This window comes from Drosophila melanogaster, chromosome 3L (assembly GCF_000001215.4).
Source record: "Drosophila melanogaster chromosome 3L".
In the NCBI taxonomy this organism is placed as follows: Eukaryota; Metazoa; Arthropoda; class Insecta; order Diptera; family Drosophilidae; genus Drosophila; species Drosophila melanogaster.
In genome coordinates this window covers 24,545,081-24,566,177 of record NT_037436.4, presented here as the reverse complement: position 1 = coordinate 24,566,177, position 21,097 = coordinate 24,545,081, and the positions used below count along the sequence as shown (strand labels likewise).

The 21,097-nt window shown below is 42.2% G+C and overlaps 3 pseudogenes; all 3 read right to left on the bottom strand.

Moving 5' to 3' along the window:
- Positions 1 to 11,977: 11,977 nt before the first annotated feature.
- Positions 11,978 to 13,068, bottom strand: CR41597 (annotated as a pseudogene).
- A 2,664-nt stretch (positions 13,069 to 15,732) lies between these two features.
- CR42723 lies at positions 15,733 to 16,542 on the bottom strand (annotated as a pseudogene).
- A 2,649-nt stretch (positions 16,543 to 19,191) lies between these two features.
- Positions 19,192 to 20,040, bottom strand: CR42722 (annotated as a pseudogene).
- Positions 20,041 to 21,097: the final 1,057 nt, after the last annotated feature.

Genomic DNA, 21,097 nt, shown 5'->3' with positions numbered 1-21,097 from the left:
GCCTCTAGCTGCACTTGCCCCGTCCCTTAATAGGCCGCGGGTATCCCGTTATTTCCCCTTTGGCGCACGGCCCGGGTACAAGGTCCAACAGTTGTACAGCAAAATGACCCAAACGTGTACATTTATGGCATTTTTGCTTTAAACCTGAACAAGCAGGGCTGTTGCCATTGACGTTTTCGACCACATCTGCCGCACTCAAAATTGATTGTTGGGCGACTTCAAGTCCTGCTATGTTACCCTTTGTATTTCTTCTGACTTAAGCTGTGGACGCATTATTTCAGACTGTTTGTTGATTTCCTCTTCTAACTGACAGATATCAATGATTTCAGATAAGCTATACTCTTTTTCTAGAAGTTTCCTCTTAAGGCCTACGTTGGCCTATGGATCAATGATTGTATCCTTTAAGCAAATCTCCTCGATTTCAGCCGTAACCTCAATATAAACTTTGCAAAGGTCTCGCCATCCGTATGAGGAAAGCTTTAAAATAGATGCCTCTCAAAAGTTGAATTTGGTATGAGTGCCCCAGGCAATGAAAATGCTACAGTCTGCAGTTGTGACCATTCACCGCGCAGCCATTCACCGCGCAGAAGGGACTTCTTAATAACCTCACATAGAAACGGCTTAATTCCATTATCTGCCATTGTTTAGAGAACGGCTGAAAATAGACTAAACATTTTATATTTTTAATTTAACAAACTGCCTCTGACTTAGTCAGATCGTAATTACATAATTATATTTATGTATACCGGCTCGTACTTTTAGTACAGCCCCTGACTCCTGGTTTGCCTATTTCAGTGTTTAGGAGAGAGTGGCTCTCCAGTCCCTCTCGGTCCGGTTCCCACATCCCTCCTTTATTTATCAGCCCGAGTTTTAACCAGGTTGAGATGTATTGCTCTTCCAGGGTGACTCCGTCAAAGGGCGTTGATCGGGCTTCTCCAGGTTCGTCGCAGGAGCCGGAATGACGGGGTCGGGAATGCCAGATGCTGGAACAATCGACGTGGTACGGGCAGCAGGAATTTTTTTTAATGGCTTACATCTCTTAATAGTGTCCTACCTCCCCCTGAAACTTTGATAATGTTTCCTTCTTGCTCTAGCACCTGGTATTCGGTTGTACCAAAGTTTGGTGTTAGTTTGCTAGGAAATATCGAATTCGTCATTAACACCTGATCTCCCACCTGGATGTCTACCTCATTTGCCCCTCTATTCTTATCAGCGGCTACTTTCCCTTTTTGTTTCTGAGTGCAATCATTTTCTTTTTCAACTATTTTAAAAATTTCCCCAGCGATCCGCCGTTATATCTTTTTATTTTTTCGCTATCTGAGTCTCTTGTCCAGAAGTCGTCCTAATCATTTACAATCTACTATTGTATAACACCTTGCATTCTTGCTGCAAAGACAGCTGTGTGGGAATCGAGAAGAACGCGCATTTGGCGAAACACAGCCATTATTCCCGCATAATCGTCAGGCCCGCATTTCACGGTCTGCTGCGTGGGACCTCCTGAAAGTCAAAGAATTTAGTTCTTCAATCCATAGGATGTCTCATCTATTATAATTTTTACAAGATAAAATTGCTGGCCTCACACCGTAAATTTAAAAATGACAATTGTAATCTGTAACACTAAATTATCTGTACACTTGAATATACTCATTTGATCTTCCTGTGAGCGGTTGTAGCATATTTTAGAGATAAATGCTTGTTGGAAAGTATGTATGTATGCAAAAGTCACATAGCTTACATATGCTCCTGCATAGCAGAGAGAATATGTAGCGAGATGATGAGTCGCTCATGTGCAGCTAAGCTTTATTCTATTTGTAGCTTTGTGGTATGTGGCCTCGCATGTGTACCAATTATAATAATTCTGTGGCGCTGGGGGGTCCCTCGCAGCAGTCACTGGTACCTGGCCGGTTGGCCGATGTCTCTTTCTCCGGGGGTCGGGGGTGACAACTCCCGATTGATGAATTACGATGGTTAAGATAGAGACTCAGATAGCGTAAATTAAGTAAATAAAACGGCGTTTGCCGGAGTTATATTTCCATGAGCCTGCAGTGCTCTTTATTCACTGGATATCAAAAATAAACTGACTTAAAAGCTAAAATATAAAAAGCTTCATAGCGGCCTCTGCAAATGTGCAGAGCTTTTGCCGAGGCTGTGTATGAGCTTCCGGCCAAATGCTTGGTCAGCAATTTGGACGGTGCTGGAGTGCGGACGATCAGTCCGGTTAACTCAGTTAACTACTCTGCCCTCGGACGGCCCTATTTGAGTGATTACTTCCTTCAGGTGATCCGCGGATCTTTTGGCCCTTGTGGCTCGCTGGTAGGTTAGGCCGACACAGATAAGAGCGCAGAAAATTGCTCCCGCCATTAGCGCTATCTGGCTCAGTCGGAATCCGTCGACGTCTTCCTCGAATTTCCTGATTTGCTCCAAATTTCGTTCACTCAAGCGGTAAAGATATGGGAGACTTAGGATCTCGTGATTTATGGAGATGTTAAGGACAGGAGAATTAGCTACTCCCGGTGCCCTTTTCTGGACCATGTCGTGATTTACGAATACGGTCTGATTGACCATAGCACTCTCAGTAAATGTTATCAGATGCGTGCCTCTAATGTGGATGGTTGTTCCATTATCCACGCGCACAAGTGCTGGTCTATCGTTGATTACGATAATTCCTTTGTCGACATAGGTGATTGGATGAAGATCCAAGATGGGCCACTACTCCAGTGTGGAGTTCTTGGGCGCACGAGTTCACCGAATATAACTGACGGAATGTTGCCACGGGTGACATGGAGCAATTCTGGACGGTGCGGATTTCTCCGTTACATTCCGCCCCACATTATCCCCTAACCATAACAGCGTATCGTGGTGTTCCACCAGAAGAATGGTGATCTTGTTGCAGGCCATTTTAATCTTGGGGAACGAAATGCAAATTGTTAGGGGATTGTAAAACTTTAACAGACGCAACGGATAAATTTTTCCTCTCCAGATTTGCATGATCCAAGATGTTTGCACAGACTACGTTAATTTTAGCGAGTGCGATAGTTAGCATCAAATTCTGTAGTTCCATAACAATAATCCTATTACGAGCTAATAACATCTCGAATAGATGGCCTGAATCAATTTGCGCGTTTTGCCCGCATGACCTTGTTATATTGTTATATCTGGCTGTGGCCAGCAAGATCAATTCCACCGTGTCACTTTTGCCTTTGTCAATTTTTATGCATCTAGCGAGCTCAATTAGCGTGCTGTGGAATCGCTCAACCTGTCCGTTTGAGACGCTATGTAGGGGCGGTGCACTCGAGATGCTGACGCCGAAATGGCACTGCGCCAAAGCCGTAGACCGATGCGTCTGTCATTAGATCAAACGCCTTTTTGTAATCGGGTTATCTAAAGATGAAGTCCTCAGACGCCAGAGTATTGCGTAGTTTTCGAAGGCACATTGCTGCGCTTCGGAAAATTCAACTTTGATATTCCTGGACGTGTGTCGGCTAACACTGCCGTTTTCGCCCTTCATTATGTATGAAATGGGCCTCGTTATTGATGGGAAGTCTTTGATGAAGCATCGATGATAGCTGGCTAATCCCAAGAATGACCTTACCTCAAATACGATTTTGGGTTCCAGAAGTTCCTTTATGGCCTTAACCTTTTCTGGGTCAGTCGCCGCGCCATTGTTGGTGACGATGAACCCCAGGAAGCTCACGCTTTTCTTAAAAAAAGTGACTTTTCTGCCGATATTTTCATGTAAGCATCGTAAAGGCTCTTCAGAACCCAATCTACGTGCTTGACATGGGCATTTTCATCTTCTGAAAAGATGATGACGTCATCGACGTAAACGTAGGAGAACTTGCCGATCTGCTCTCGCAGAATATCGTCAATTATCCTCGGGAAGATGCTTGCAGCATTCCTGAGTCCGAATGGCAATCTTCGGAACTCATACTTCCCTCCGTTCACTGAAAATGCCCTTTTCTCGCGGTTGCATTCGGCGAGCGTGATCTGGTGATACCCAGACTTCAGATCGAGTGTCGTGTACCTGGTCTTGCCGAGATTCCCCAATATCATTGAGATATTTGGCATGGGGTATCTATCTGGTACCGTCCTTTCGTTCAGTTTGCGGAAGTCAAGTACCAAACGCAATTTTTAGTTGCCCGCCTCGTCGGTGCCCTTTTTGTCTACGACCCATATTGGGTTATTGTAAAGGGACTTCGACTCTTGGATTACAGCAGTTCCTGAATTTCGCCGTTGACGAAGTCAGCTGCTCCCATGGGATATGGGTATAACTTGGCATGGTTGCTACCACCGACGTATTGTAAGGGAGAGCCTCATTAGGATCGGCAAAAGCTTTTTTCCTATTCCTGAGAATTTTCAAAAATGCACCCTTAATTAAGGGCGGTGCGTACAAGCAATCTACGTTGGTAAAGTTGACATTGGGGCAAGTGTGAAAGTCAATTTGCTCTGCTTCGGAGCCCCATTTGAGCTGGCCGGGAGATAGGCAAAGCGACGCGCCGGCTTGTTTTAACAGGTCTAGACCCACGATCACGTCGAAGGAGTTGAAATCTGGTAGTAAAAAAATGTAGCTTTAAGGTTAAAAATAGACACAAAACATTTTTTTGTGATTGTAGTCACACCATGAATCGAATGGATTGCAAATGGGGACTCCAAAGGGCGGACTCCTTTCAACCCCTTAAATGGTCGGATGAAATTTTTTTCAACGTCCATGGGTTCCGGCGCGTTCCCCCGTTCGCTACGTGGAGCGGAGTGCACCTGTGCTCTATGCTGTTTAGTGAAGTGCGGGTTTTTCCCGGCATTTCCCTGCGAGGTGGTTTGCGGGGGGTCCTGCTGTCGCTCTTGCACCTTGGGATATTGCCTACGGTCCCTATCCTCTTGGCTTCGTGCAAACGAGGTTGCGAAGGTACCGCTCGTGGTTGGACTCCACTTCTTGCGCCAGGACGAGTGCTGAGGGCATGTGTTTTGGCTTTGCTGCAAATAGCACATCTGTGAGGTTGCGCCTGAGTCCCGAGACGAAAACTCTCAAAGCGTCATCCCGGAATTTTTCACATAGAACCGCTACTGCCGGCGCTTTGTAGAACATGGTTGCCTTGTTGGTGAGCAAGGTGAGTTTTTTCTCAACCTCGACATAATACTGGAGAAGCGTCAAGCTTCCCTGTCTGAGGGTGCCTAGCTCTTGATCGATAAGGTGTATCGGGCGCTTGTAGCTGTATGTAAAATCGAGACGACTTATGATCGCATCGAAATTCAGTATGATCCCAAAGGACAACGGAACTGCATCAGCAGGGCCTTTAACTTTCCTCCTGATGATAACTACGGCCTGATAGTGTCGCGAACTATTTTAATATTGTCTGAACATATGGTAAGCTGCTTGCCGCCAGGAGACGTATGTCTCCTGTGTCCCCATAAAATCTGGAAGACATTTAACAGCATCCAATGTTTCATCACAAAGGACCGATCCGGTGACATCTACTGGTTTGTAAACTTTAATTGAGAGAGTTTCTGTTTCGTCGCTATCGCCGTCACTTTTGGACTCTGAGTCGCTGGTGTACTTCTCAGAATTCCTACGGCGAGGGGTCGCGAGGGCTGAGTAGCTGCTTTGAGGGACTGGATGAAGACTCGGTGAGCAGAGCCGCTGCCCAGCTAAGCAACAAAGTGGAACAAAATGCACACAATAGAACATAAATTGCAATTCAATCAATCTTCGCGACAGTGTGTAAGTAGCACATTAGGGTGGACAAATATAATCCGCACAGTCAATCACAATTCAAAATTCAATATTCAAATTTCATAATTTTAACATAAGTTTTATTTAATAAGAAAATATTATAATAATATAATAAGTTTAAAAATTTAATTTAATTGTGATTAACTGTGATCGCACAAAAATCTTTCTTTAAATAATTAAATTACGATGGCTTCTGGCCTAGAGACTCAGATAGCGTAAATTAAGTAAATAGAACGGCGTTTGCCGGAGTTATATTTCCATGAGCCTGCAGTGCTCTTTATTCACTGGATATCAAAAATAAACTGACTTAAAAGCTAAAATATAAAAAGCTTCATAGCGGCCTCTGCAAATGTGCAGAGCTTTTGCCGAGGCTATGTATGAGCTTCCGGCCAAATGCTTGGTCAGCAATTTGGCCGGTGCTGGAGTGCGGACGATCAGTCCGGTTAACTCAGTTAACTACTCTGCCCTCGGGCGACCCTATTTGAGTGATTACTTCCTTCAGGTGATCCGCGGATCTTTTGGCCCTTGTGGCTCGCTGGTAGGTTAGGCCGACACAGATAAGAGCGCAGAAAATTGCTCCCGCCATTAGCGCTATCTGGCTCAGTCGGAATTTCAAGATTTGATTGACGGTGGTTGTGAGTTCGTTAATGCGAACTTGTGTCCTAGTATTAATTTCAATCTGACTATTGTGCGCATCAATTAGTCATGCTTCTGTGAACTTTATTTTTTCCAAATCTTTGACGTCAGGTGTGCCAGCGACAACCTTTAACGCAGTTCCCAAGAAGTCTAAGCTCCTGGCAACTCTGTGATGGACGCTCAACGAGTTGAGCATATCACGAAGATGAGCGATATCAAAATTCAGAAGCTTTCTCATTTGGGACTGGGGGAACATATCGAGCATGCTTTCGGTTTCATGCACCCTTAATTAAGGGCGGTGCGTACAAGCAATCTACGTTGGTAAAGTTGACATTGGGGCAAGTGTGAAAGTCAATTTGCTCTGCTTCGGAGCCCCATTTGAGCTGGCCGGGAGATAGGCAAAGCGACGCGCCGGCTTGTTTTAACAGGTCTAGACCCACGATCACGTCGAAGGAGTTGAAATCTGGTAGTAAAAAAAGGTAGCTTTAAGGTTAAAAATAGACACAAAAAAATTTTTTGTGATTGTAGTAACACCATGAATCGAATGGATTGCAAATGGGGACTCCAAAGGGCGGACTCCTTTCAACCCCTTAAATGGTCGGATGAAATTTTTTGACGCGCCCGTGTCAACCAGCAGTTTCATGTCGATCCCCGCTTTTCTTTGTCTGATGACGGGTAGCAGGGACTTTCCCCTAAATAATGAATGGAATCCGAGTCATACTCTAGGATGGCATCATCATCGACTTTAACCGCTGCACTGGAGGCTGCGGTGGCATAAGCCTTGTCGGAATCATTAGAGGCCTGGGCCACATGGTTGACCCTTTGCCTTTTAGGCTGGACCGAGCGGCCAGACGCTGCCGGCTTCCATTTCGGGTAAGCAGGGGCATGAGATGCCTGCATCCTGGATGATGACGGGTCAACGTCCATGGGTTCCGGCGCGTTCCCTCGTTCGCTACGTGGAGCGGAGTGCACCTGTGCTCTATGCTGTTTAGTGAAGTGCGGGTTTTTCCCGGCATTTCCCTGCGAGGTGGTTTGCGGGGGGTCCTGCTGTCGCTCTTGCACCTTGGGATATTGCCTACGGTCCCTATCCTCTTGGCTTCGTGCAAACGAGGTTGCGAAGGTACCGCTCGTGGTTGGACTCCACTTCTTGCGCCAGGACGAGTGCTGAGGGCATGTGTTTTGGCTTTGCTGCAAATAGCACATCTGTGAGGTTGCGCCTGAGTCCCGAGACGAAAACTCTCAAAGCGTCATCCCGGAATTTTTCACATAGAACCGCTACTGCCGGCGCTTTGTAGAACATGGTTGCCTTGTTGGTGAGCAAGGTGAGTTTTTTCTCAACCTCGACATAATACTGGAGAAGCGTCAAGCTTCCCTGTCTGAGGGTGCCTAGCTCTTTCTCGATAAGGTGTATCGGGCGCTTGTAGCTGTATGTAAAATCGAGACGACTTATGATCGCATCGAAATTCAGTATGGTCCCAAAGGACAACAGAACTGCATCAGCAGGGCCTTTAACTTTGCTCCTGATGATAACTACGGCCTGATAGTGTCGCGAACTATTTTAATATTGTCTGAACATATGGTAAGCCGCTTGCCGCCAGGAGACGTATGTCTCCTGTGTCCCCATAAAATCTGGAAGACATTTAACAGCATCCAATGTTTCATCACAAAGGACCGATCCGGTGACATCTACTGGTTTGTAAACTTTAATTGGGAGAGTTTATGTTTCGTCGCTATCGCCGTCACTTTTGGACTCTGAGTCGCTGGTGTACTTCTCAGAATTCCTACGGCGAGGGGTCGCGAGGGCTGAGTAGCTGCTTTGAGGGACTGGATGAAGACTCGGTGAGCAGAGCCGCTGCCCAGCTAAGCAACAAAGTGGAACAAAATGCACACAATAGAACATAAATTGCAATTCAATCAATATTCGCGACAGTGTGTAAGTAGCACATTAGGGGGGACAAATATAATCCGCACAGTCAATCACAATTCAAAATTCAATATTCAAATTTCATAATTTTAACATAAATTTTATTAAATAAGAAAATATTATAATAATATAATAAGTTTAAAAATTTAATTTAATTGTGATTAACTGTGATCGCACAAAAATCTTTCTTTAAATAATTAAATTACGATGGCTTCTGGCCTAGAGACTCAGATAGCGTAAATTAAGTAAATAGAACGGCGTTTGCCGGAGTTATATTTCCATGAGCCTGCAGTGCTCTTCATTCACTGGATATCAAAAATAAACTGACTTAAAAGCTAAAATATAAAAAGCTTCATAGCGGCCTCTGCAAATGTGCAGAGCTTTTGCCGAGGCTATGTATGAGCTTACGGCCAAATGCTTGGTCAGCAATTTGGCCGGTGCTGGAGTGCGGACGATCAGTCCGGTTAACTCAGTTAACTACTCTGCCCTCGGGCGACCCTATTTGAGTGATTACTTCCTTCAGGTGATCCGCGGATCTTTTGGCCCTTGTGGCTCGCTGGTAGGTTAGGCCGACACAGATAAGAGCGCAGAAAATTGCTCCCGCCATTAGCGCTATCTGGCTCAGTCGGAATCCGTCGACGTCTTCCTCGAATTTCCTGATTTGCTCCAAATTTCGTTCACTCAAGCGGTAAAGATATGGGAGACTTAGGATCTCGTGCTTTATGGAGATGTTAAGGACAGGAGAATTAGCTACTCCCGGTGCCCTTTTCTGGACCATGTCGTGATTTACGAATACGGTCTGATTGACCATAGCACTCTCAGTAAATGGAATGTTGCAACGGGTGGCATGGAGCAATTCTTGACGGTGCGGATTTCTCCGTTACATTCCGCCCCACATTATCCCCTAACCTTAACAGCGTATCGTGGTGTTCCACCAGAAGAATGGTGATCTTGTTGCAGGCCATTTTAATCTTGGGGAACGAAATGCAAAATATTAGGGGATTGTAAAACTTTAACAGACGCAACGGATATAATTTCCTCTCCAGATCTGCATGATCCAAAATGTTTGCACAGACTACGTTAATTTTAGCGAGTGCGATAGTTAGCATCAAATTCTGTAGTTCCATAACAATAATCCTATTACGAGTTAATAACATTTCGAATAGATGGCCTGAATCAATTTGCGCGTTTTTAGAAAATTTCAAGATTTGATTGACGGTGGTTGTGAGTTCGTTAATGCGAACTTGTGTCCTAGTATTAATTTCAATCTGACTATTGTGCGCATCAATTAGTCATGCTTCTGTGAACTTTATCTTTTCCAAATCTTTGACGTCAGGTGTGCCAGCGACAACCTTTAACGCAGTTCCCAAGAAGTCTAAGCTCCTGGCAACTCTGTGATGGACGCTCAACGAGTTAAGCATATCACGAAGATGAGCGATATCAAAATTCAGAAGCTTTCTCATTTGGGACTAGGGGAACATATCGAGCATGCTTTCGGTTTCATCAACTACGCGCCTATACTCTGAGAGATTAGCTGAGTGTCTAACGTAGGCATTTTCCTCCCAGACCAAGACTTGACCGTCGATGGAAAGAATGAAAACAAAACTCCGAGGGAACCGCAACTAGGCTCTGCTCGGGTTACCTGAGGTTGTCCTTGTGGACCACCCTCCCTTTAATCCCTTTAGGAAAAACGTTTTCTCGGTTTCTTGTCAAATCTTGGGCGTTTTTGATTTTTTCGTGTATGTCACTTTGTGGATCGTCCGGATCTGCCCGCATGACCTTGTTATATTGTTATATCTGGCTGTGGCCAGCAAGATCAATTCCACCGTGTCACTTTTGCCTTTGTCAATTTTTATGCATCTAGCGAGCTCAATTAGCGTGCTGTGGAATCGCTCAACCTGTCCGTTTGAGACGCTATGTAGGGGCGGTGCATTCGAGATGCTGACGCCGAAATGGCACTGCGCCAAAGCCGTAGACCGATGCGTCTGTCATTAGATCAAACGCCTTTTTGTAATCGGGTTATCTAAAGATGAAGTCCTCAGACGCCAGAGTATTGCGTAGTTTTCGAAGGCACATTGCTGCGCTTCGGAAAATTCAACTTTGATATTCCTGGACCTGTGTCGGCTAACACTGCCGTTTTCGCCCTTCATTATGTATGAAATGGGCCTCGTTATTGATGGGAAGTCTTTGATGAAGCATCGATGATAGCTGGCTAAGCCCAAGAATGACCTTACCTCAAATACGATTTTGGGTTCCAGAAGTTCCTTTATGGCCTTAACCTTTTCTGGGTCAGTCGCCGCGCCATTGTTGGTGACGATGAACCCCAGGAAGCTCACGCTTTTCTTAAAAAAAGTGACTTTTCTGCCGATATTTTCATGTAAGCATCGTAAAGGCTCTTCAGAACCCAATCTACGTGCTTGACATGGGCATTTTCATCTTCTGAAAAGATGATGACGTCATCGACGTAAACGTAGGAGAACTTGCCGATCTTCTCTCGCAGAATATCGTCAATTATCCTCGGGAAGATGCTTGCAGCATTCCTGAGTCCGAATGGCAATCTTCGGAACTCATACTTCCCTCCGTTCACTGAGAATGCCGTTTTCTCGCGGTTGCATTCGGCGAGCGTGATCTGGTGATACCCAGACTTCAGATCGAGTGTCGTGTACCTGGTCTTGCCGAGATTCCCCAATATCATTGAGATATTTGGCATGGGGTATCTATCTGGTACCGTCCTTTCGTTCAGTTTGCGGAAGTCAAGTACCAAACGCATTTTTTAGTTGCCCGCCTCGTCGGTGCCCTTTTTGTCTACGACCCATATTGGGTTATTGTAAAGGGACTTCGACTCTTGGATTATGCAATTTTTCAGCAGTTCCTGAATTTTTTTTTGGCCGTGGCTCTATAGGTGGCTCCAGGCTCTCTCGAATTTTTGTTAGAGAGCGAGAGAGCGAAGAGCGCTACAGCGAACAGCTCTTTTCTACGCATACAGTGATAGCAGAAAACTTTATGTGTGCACACGTATGCTCATGCATTGTAAATTTGACAAAATATGCCCTTCACCTTAGAAGTTCTTAGACTTTAAATCTGTATTATTTTTGATCAATTGGCACCATGCGAAAAATTCTTGTTTGCATTGCCTTAACGTTATTATTATTTGAAAATAGATTAGAAATAGCCAAATCTATGTACATACCATCACAAAATAAATTTCAAAAATGACTTTATATAATAGAATATTTGTCATTAGAGTATCCAGCTTGCGGCGTGTGAAAAATTAATAAGGCAATGATTGTTGAGTGCTTGTGGCCGCACTTCGTGCCTCAAGATATGACCAAAACAAAGACACTAGAATAATTCTAGCGCCGGTATCGGGTAGGAAAGTGGAGAGGGGCAACAATAAGAAGCTCGAGAGGGCTGTGTTGCGTTGCATTTGTCCCACTACTTTTTCCTTGCATAGTAAACAATAAAATGAATTTCAAACAATTTGGGCAGATCTGTTATTTGGCTTAAAAATCTTTACTAACATACAGTGTCATTATAAAATTTAACAAATGAAAACTAATTTTGGTACAAAAATTATAGTTCCCAGAGTGGGTAATTAACTTTATGAAATCAATAAACATAAAACAATCTTACAATTTTGTTAAATAATGAGACAGCTTTTTGGGCAAAGCAACAACTAATTGTTTTTAATACTCAGTAATAAATGTAAGATAAAAACTTAAAAAATTCTTACATAATAAATTCGTAAAAAAAATTTTAGGTACTATGAGTATAATTAATTAAAGTTGTACTTTGGATTACCGAGGCATTTTTGTTGGTCTATACCTCTATACCTTTATTTTTCCATGTAAAATAAACTTTAATAATATTACATTTTTATTTAACAGTTTTAATATTTCATAAATTAATCATAAGCATTAACTAGCTTGTGTAGCCGAACATTAACTTGGTTCCGAAATCGCTCCTTTTTAAATTGATGCAAGTCATGTCCTTTGCTATAAACATAAAATGGTACTGTGCCTTTTCGCTGTAAAACTATTTGATTTCCTAATGTGAAATGCATATAGTCAATTTCTTGGGTGTTCTGCGTTAGAGTTGAATTAGGAAAAGGCATTCCTTTTACATCAATGAATCTATTTCTTGTCTTTTGCAGTTGAACAATGTTTGAATTTGTTTCGTTAGCAATATACTGATAGGACCTTTGCGTCATCAGACCAATAAAAAATGCCTTTGCAATATTCTGGATATTCGTAGACCCCTCAATTTTGGCATATAAATCCTTGATACCTATAACTTTACAAATTGTCTGAATTGCCCGGTGACAGACTAAGCCGTATCCATCAGGTTTCTGAAAACAAAAAATTTTTGTTTTTCCGAAATCTGTACGAAAGTCATGAAAAATTGTTCTATTTTCACAAAGGCTTATATTGATTAGTTTTTGTCCTGCTCGGTTCTTTGATTTTCGAAGGGCCGTACGAACTTCTGGCGCTTTAGCGGTAGCGAATCCTGCCAAACCATTACCATTTCCCGTGACTGAAAGAACGGAATATCTTCGTTTTCTTCCCATATTTCCTTTCATAATAAAAACAATTTTGTTTTCTAAAACTCTAGTATCAAATGACACAAACTCTTCGTCGCCAACAGGATCAGGAGGTCCAATGCTTCGGCCGGGCATTTTACTTCCAGACCAACCTCGGTCTATTGGATTTAGTTTCATCAATTTAAAACTTCCCATTGAATCGCGTAATTTTAAAATACCATTTTCTCTATCTAAATTCTCATTGTGCGCATCAATTAGTCATGCTTCTGTGAACTTTATCTTTTCCAAATCTTTGACGTCAGGTGTGCCAGCGACAACCTTTAACGCAGTTCCCAAGAAGTCTAAGCTCCTGGCAACTCTGTGATGGACGCTCAACGAGTTAAGCATATCACGAAGATGAGCGATATCAAAATTCAGAAGCTTTCTCATTTGGGACTAGGGGAACATATCGAGCATGCTTTCGGTTTCATCAACTACGCGCCTATACTCTGAGAGATTAGCTGAGTGTCTAACGTAGGCATTTTCCTCCCAGACCAAGACTTGACCGTCGATGGAAAGAATGAAAACAAAACTCCGAGGGAACCGCAACTAGGCTCTGCTCGGGTTACCTGAGGTTGTCCTTGTGGACCACCCTCCCTTTAATCCCTTTAGGAAAAACGTTTTCTCGGTTTCTTGTCAAATCTTGGGCGTTTTTGATTTTTTCGTGTATGTCACTTTGTGGATCGTCCGGATCTGCCCGCATGACCTTGTTATATTGTTATATCTGGCTGTGGCCAGCAAGATCAATTCCACCGTGTCACTTTTGCCTTTGTCAATTTTTATGCATCTAGCGAGCTCAATTAGCGTGCTGTGGAATCGCTCAACCTGTCCGTTTGAGACGCTATGTAGGGGCGGTGCACTCGAGATGCTGACGCCGAAATGGCACTGCGCCAAAGCCGTAGACCGATGCGTCTGTCATTAGATCAAACGCCTTTTTGTAATCGGGTTATCTAAAGATGAAGTCCTCAGACGCCAGAGTATTGCGTAGTTTTCGAAGGCACATTGCTGCGCTTCGTAAAATTCTACTTTGATATTCCTGGACCTGTGTCGGCTAACACTGCCGTTTTCGCCCTTCATTATGTATGAAATGGGCCTCGTTATTGATGGGAAGTCTTTGATGAAGCATCGATGATAGCTGGCTAAGCCCAAGAATGACCTTACCTCAAATACGATTTTGGGTTCCAGAAGTTCCTTTATGGCCTTAACCTTTTCTGGGTCAGTCGCCGCGCCATTGTTGGTGACGATGAACCCCAGGAAGCTCACGCTTTTCTTAAAAAAAGTGACTTTTCTGCCGATATTTTCATGTAAGCATCGTAAAGGCTCTTCAGAACCCAATCTACGTGCTTGACATGGGCATTTTCATCTTCTGAAAAGATGATGACGTCATCGACGTAAACGTAGGAGAACTTGCCGATCTTCTCTCGCAGAATATCGTCAATTATCCTCGGGAAGATGCTTGCAGCATTCCTGAGTCCGAATGGCAATCTTCGGAACTCATACTTCCCTCCGTTCACTGAGAATGCCGTTTTCTCGCGGTTGCATTCGGCGAGCGTGATCTGGTGATACCCAGACTTCAGATCGAGTGTCGTGTACCTGGTCTTGCCGAGATTCCCCAATATCATTGAGATATTTGGCATGGGGTATCTATCTGGTACCGTCCTTTCGTTCAGTTTGCGGAAGTCAAGTACCAAACGCATTTTTTAGTTGCCCGCCTCGTCGGTGCCCTTTTTGTCTACGACCCATATTGGGTTATTGTAAAGGGACTTCGACTCTTGGATTATGCAATTTTTCAGCAGTTCCTGAATTTTTTTTTGGCCGTGGCTCTATAGGTGGCTCCAGGCTCTCTCGAATTTTTGTTAGAGAGCGAAGAGCGCTACAGCGAACAGCTCTTTTCTACGCATACAGTGATAGCAGAAAACTTTATGTGTGCACACGTATGCTCATGCATTGTAAATTTGACAAAATATGCCCTTCACCTTAGAAGTTCTTAGACTTTAAATCTGTATTATTTTTGATCAATTGGCACCATGCGAAAAATTCTTGTTTGCATTGCCTTAACGTTATTATTATTTGAAAATAGATTAGAAATAGCCAAATCTATGTACATACCATCACAAAATAAATTTCAAAAATGACTTTATATAATAGAATATTTGTCATTAGAGTATCCAGCTTGCGGCGTGTGAAAAATTAATAAGGCAATGATTGTTGAGTGCTTGTGGCCGCACTTCGTGCCTCAAGATATGACCAAAACAAAGACACTAGAATAATTCTAGCGCCGGTATCGGGTAGGAAAGTGGAGAGGGGCAACAATAAGAAGCTCGAGAGGGCTGTGTTGCGTTGCATTTGTCCCACTACTTTTTAATTGCATAGTAAACAATAAAATGAATTTCAAACAATTTGGGCAGATCTGTTATTTGGCTTAAAAATCTTTACTAACATACAGTGTCATTATAAAATTTAACAAATGAAAACTAATTTTGGTACAAAAATTATAGTTCCCAGAGTGGGTAATTAACTTTATGAAATCAATAAACATAAAACAATCTTACAATTTTGTTAAATAATGAGACAGCTTTTTGGGCAAAGCAACAACTAATTGTTTTTAATACTCAGTAATAAATGTAAGATAAAAACTTAAAAAATTCTTACATAATAAATTCGTAAAAAAAATTTTAGGTACTATGAGTATAATTAATTAAAGTTGTACTTTGGATTACCGAGGCATTTTTGTTGGTCTATACCTCTATACCTTTATTTTTCCATGTAAAATAAACTTTAATAATATTACATTTTTATTTAACAGTTTTAATATTTCATAAATTAATCATAAGCATTAACTAGCTTGTGTAGCCGAACATTAACTTGGTTCCGAAATCGCTCCTTTTTAAATTGATGCAAGTCATGTCCTTTGCTATAAACATAAAATGGTACTGTGCCTTTTCGCTGTAAAACTATTTGATTTCCTAATGTGAAATGCATATAGTCAATTTCTTGGGTGTTCTGCGTTAGAGTTGAATTAGGAAAAGGCATTCCTTTTACATCAATGAATCTATTTCTTGTCTTTTGCAGTTGAACAATGTTTGAATTTGTTTCGTTAGCAATATACTGATAGGACCTTTGCGTCATCAGACCAATAAAAAATGCCTTTGCAATATTCTGGATATTCGTAGACCCCTCAATTTTGGCATATAAATCCTTGATACCTATAACTTTACAAATTGTCTGAATTGCCCGGTGACAGACTAAGCCGTATCCATCAGGTTTCTGAAAACAAAAAATTTTTGTTTTTCCGAAATCTGTACGAAAGTCATGAAAAATTGTTCTATTTTCACAAAGGCTTATATTGATTAGTTTTTGTCCTGCTCGGTTCTTTGATTTTCGAAGGGCCGTACGAACTTCTGGCGCTTTAGCGGTAGCGAATCCTGCCAAACCATTACCATTTCCCGTGACTGAAAGAACGGAATATCTTCGTTTTCTTCCCATATTTCCTTTCATAATAAAAACAATTTTGTTTTCTAAAACTCTAGTATCAAATGACACAAACTCTTCGTCGCCAACAGGATCAGGAGGTCCAATGCTTCGGCCGGGCATTTTACTTCCAGACCAACCTCGGTCTATTGGATTTAGTTTCATCAATTTAAAACTTCCCATTGAATCGCGTAATTTTAAAATACCATTTTCTCTATCTAAATTCTCATTGTGCGCATCAATTAGTCATGCTTCTGTGAACTTTATCTTTTCCAAATCTTTGACGTCAGGTGTGCCAGCGACAACCTTTAACGCAGTTCCCAAGAAGTCTAAGCTCCTGGCAACTCTGTGATGGACGCTCAACGAGTTAAGCATATCACGAAGATGAGCGATATCAAAATTCAGAAGCTTTCTCATTTGGGACTAGGGGAACATATCGAGCATGCTTTCGGTTTCATCAACTACGCGCCTATACTCTGAGAGATTAGCTGAGTGTCTAACGTAGGCATTTTCCTCCCAGACCAAGACTTGACCGTCGATGGAAAGAATGAAAACAAAACTCCGAGGGAACCGCAACTAGGCTCTGCTCGGGTTACCTGAGGTTGTCCTTGTGGACCACCCTCCCTTTAATCCCTTTAGGAAAAACGTTTTCTCGGTTTCTTGTCAAATCTTGGGCGTTTTTGATTTTTTCGTGTATGTCACTTTGTGGATCGTCCGGATCTGCCCGCATGACCTTGTTATATTGTTATATCTGGCTGTGGCCAGCAAGATCAATTCCACCGTGTCACTTTTGCCTTTGTCAATTTTTATGCATCTAGCGAGCTCAATTAGCGTGCTGTGGAATCGCTCAACCTGTCCGTTTGAGACGCTATGTAGGGGCGGTGCACTCGAGATGCTGACGCCGAAATGGCACTGCGCCAAAGCCGTAGACCGATGCGTCTGTCATTAGATCAAACGCCTTTTTGTAATCGGGTTATCTAAAGATGAAGTCCTCAGACGCCAGAGTATTGCGTAGTTTTCGAAGGCACATTGCTGCGCTTCGTAAAATTCTACTTTGATATTCCTGGACCTGTGTCGGCTAACACTGCCGTTTTCGCCCTTCATTATGTATGAAATGGGCCTCGTTATTGATGGGAAGTCTTTGATGAAGCATCGATGATAGCTGGCTAAGCCCAAGAATGACCTTACCTCAAATACGATTTTGGGTTCCAGAAGTTCCTTTATGGCCTTAACCTTTTCTGGGTCAGTCGCCGCGCCATTGTTGGTGACGATGAACCCCAGGAAGCTCACGCTTTTCTTAAAAAAAGTGACTTTTCTGCCGATATTTTCATGTAAGCATCGTAAAGGCTCTTCAGAACCCAATCTACGTGCTTGACATGGGCATTTTCATCTTCTGAAAAGATGATGACGTCATCGACGTAAACGTAGGAGAACTTGCCGATCTTCTCTCGCAGAATATCGTCAATTATCCTCGGGAAGATGCTTGCAGCATTCCTGAGTCCGAATGGCAATCTTCGGAACTCATACTTCCCTCCGTTCACTGAGAATGCCGTTTTCTCGCGGTTGCATTCGGCGAGCGTGATCTGGTGATACCCAGACTTCAGATCGAGTGTCGTGTACCTGGTCTTGCCGAGATTCCCCAATATCATTGAGATATTTGGCATGGGGTATCTATCTGGTACCGTCCTTTCGTTCAGTTTGCGGAAGTCAAGTACCAAACGCATTTTTTAGTTGCCCGCCTCGTCGGTGCCCTTTTTGTCTACGACCCATATTGGGTTATTGTAAAGGGACTTCGACTCTTGGATTATGCAATTTTTCAGCAGTTCCTGAATTTTTTTTTGGCCGTGGCTCTATAGGTGGCTCCAGGCTCTCTCGAATTTTTGTTAGAGAGCGAAGAGCGCTACAGCGAACAGCTCTTTTCTACGCATACAGTGATAGCAGAAAACTTTATGTGTGCACACGTATGCTCATGCATTGTAAATTTGACAAAATATGCCCTTCACCTTAGAAGTTCTTAGACTTTAAATCTGTATTATTTTTGATCAATTGGCACCATGCGAAAAATTCTTGTTTGCATTGCCTTAACGTTATTATTATTTGAAAATAGATTAGAAATAGCCAAATCTATGTACATACCATCACAAAATAAATTTCAAAAATGACTTTATATAATAGAATATTTGTCATTAGAGTATCCAGCTTGCGGCGTGTGAAAAATTAATAAGGCAATGATTGTTGAGTGCTTGTGGCCGCACTTCGTGCCTCAAGATATGACCAAAACAAAGACACTAGAATAATTCTAGCGCCGGTATCGGGTAGGAAAGTGGAGAGGGGCAACAATAAGAAGCTCGAGAGGGCTGTGTTGCGTTGCATTTGTCCCACTACTTTTTAATTGCATAGTAAACAATAAAATGAATTTCAAACAATTTGGGCAGATCTGTTATTTGGCTTAAAAATCTTTACTAACATACAGTGTCATTATAAAATTTAACAAATGAAAACTAATTTTGGTACAAAAATTATAGTTCCCAGAGTGGGTAATTAACTTTATGAAATCAATAAACATAAAACAATCTTACAATTTTGTTAAATAATGAGACAGCTTTTTGGGCAAAGCAACAACTAATTGTTTTTAATACTCAGTAATAAATGTAAGATAAAAACTTAAAAAATTCTTACATAATAAATTCGTAAAAAAAATTTTAGGTACTATGAGTATAATTAATTAAAGTTGTACTTTGGATTACCGAGGCATTTTTGTTGGTCTATACCTCTATACCTTTATTTTTCCATGTAAAATAAACTTTAATAATATTACATTTTTATTTAACAGTTTTAATATTTCATAAATTAATCATAAGCATTAACTAGCTTGTGTAGCCGAACATTAACTTGGTTCCGAAATCGCTCCTTTTTAAATTGATGCAAGTCATGTCCTTTGCTATAAACATAAAATGGTACTGTGCCTTTTCGCTGTAAAACTATTTGATTTCCTAATGTGAAATGCATATAGTCAATTTCTTGGGTGTTCTGCGTTAGAGTTGAATTAGGAAAAGGCATTCCTTTTACATCAATGAATCTATTTCTTGTCTTTTGCAGTTGAACAATGTTTGAATTTGTTTCGTTAGCAATATACTGATAGGACCTTTGCGTCATCAGACCAATAAAAAATGCCTTTGCAATATTCTGGATATTCGTAGACCCCTCAATTTTGGCATATAAATCCTTGATACCTATAACTTTACAAATTGTCTGAATTGCCCGGTGACAGACTAAGCCGTATCCATCAGGTTTCTGAAAACAAAAAATTTTTGTTTTTCCGAAATCTGTACGAAAGTCATGAAAAATTGTTCTATTTTCACAAAGGCTTATATTGATTAGTTTTTGTCCTGCTCGGTTCTTTGATTTTCGAAGGGCCGTACGAACTTCTGGCGCTTTAGCGGTAGCGAATCCTGCCAAACCATTACCATTTCCCGTGACTGAAAGAACGGAATATCTTCGTTTTCTTCCCATATTTCCTTTCATAATAAAAACAATTTTGTTTTCTAAAACTCTAGTATCAAATGACACAAACTCTTCGTCGCCAACAGGATCAGGAGGTCCAATGCTTCGGCCGGGCATTTTACTTCCAGACCAACCTCGGTCTATTGGATTTAGTTTCATCAATTTAAAACTTCCCATTGAATCGCGTAATTTTAAAATACCATTTTCTCTATCTAAATTCTCATTGTGCGCATCAATTAGTCATGCTTCTGTGAACTTTATCTTTTCCAAATCTTTGACGTCAGGTGTGCCAGCGACAACCTTTAACGCAGTTCCCAAGAAGTCTAAGCTCCTGGCAACTCTGTGATGGACGCTCAACGAGTTAAGCATATCACGAAGATGAGCGATATCAAAATTCAGAAGCTTTCTCATTTGGGACTAGGGGAACATATCGAGCATGCTTTCGGTTTCATCAACTACGCGCCTATACTCTGAGAGATTAGCTGAGTGTCTAACGTAGGCATTTTCCTCCCAGACCAAGACTTGACCGTCGATGGAAAGAATGAAAACAAAACTCCGAGGGAACCGCAACTAGGCTCTGCTCGGGTTACCTGAGGTTGTCCTTGTGGACCACCCTCCCTTTAATCCCTTTAGGAAAAACGTTTTCTCGGTTTCTTGTCAAATCTTGGGCGTTTTTGATTTTTTCGTGTATGTCACTTTGTGGATCGTCCGGATCTGCCCGCATGACCTTGTTATATTGTTATATCTGGCTGTGGCCAGCAAGATCAATTCCACCGTGTCACTTTTGCCTTTGTCAATTTTTATGCATCTAGCGAGCTCAATTAGCGTGCTGTGGAATCGCTCAACCTGTCCGTTTGAGACGCTATGTAGGGGCGGTGCACTCGAGATGCTGACGCCGAAATGGCACTGCGCCAAAGCCGTAGACCGATGCGTCTGTCATTAGATCAAACGCCTTTTTGTAATCGGGTTATCTAAAGATGAAGTCCTCAGACGCCAGAGTATTGCGTAGTTTTCGAAGGCACATTGCTGCGCTTCGTAAAATTCTACTTTGATATTCCTGGACCTGTGTCGGCTAACACTGCCGTTTTCGCCCTTCATTATGTATGAAATGGGCCTCGTTATTGATGGGAAGTCTTTGATGAAGCATCGATGATAGCTGGCTAAGCCCAAGAATGACCTTACCTCAAATACGATTTTGGGTTCCAGAAGTTCCTTTATGGCCTTAACCTTTTCTGGGTCAGTCGCCGCGCCATTG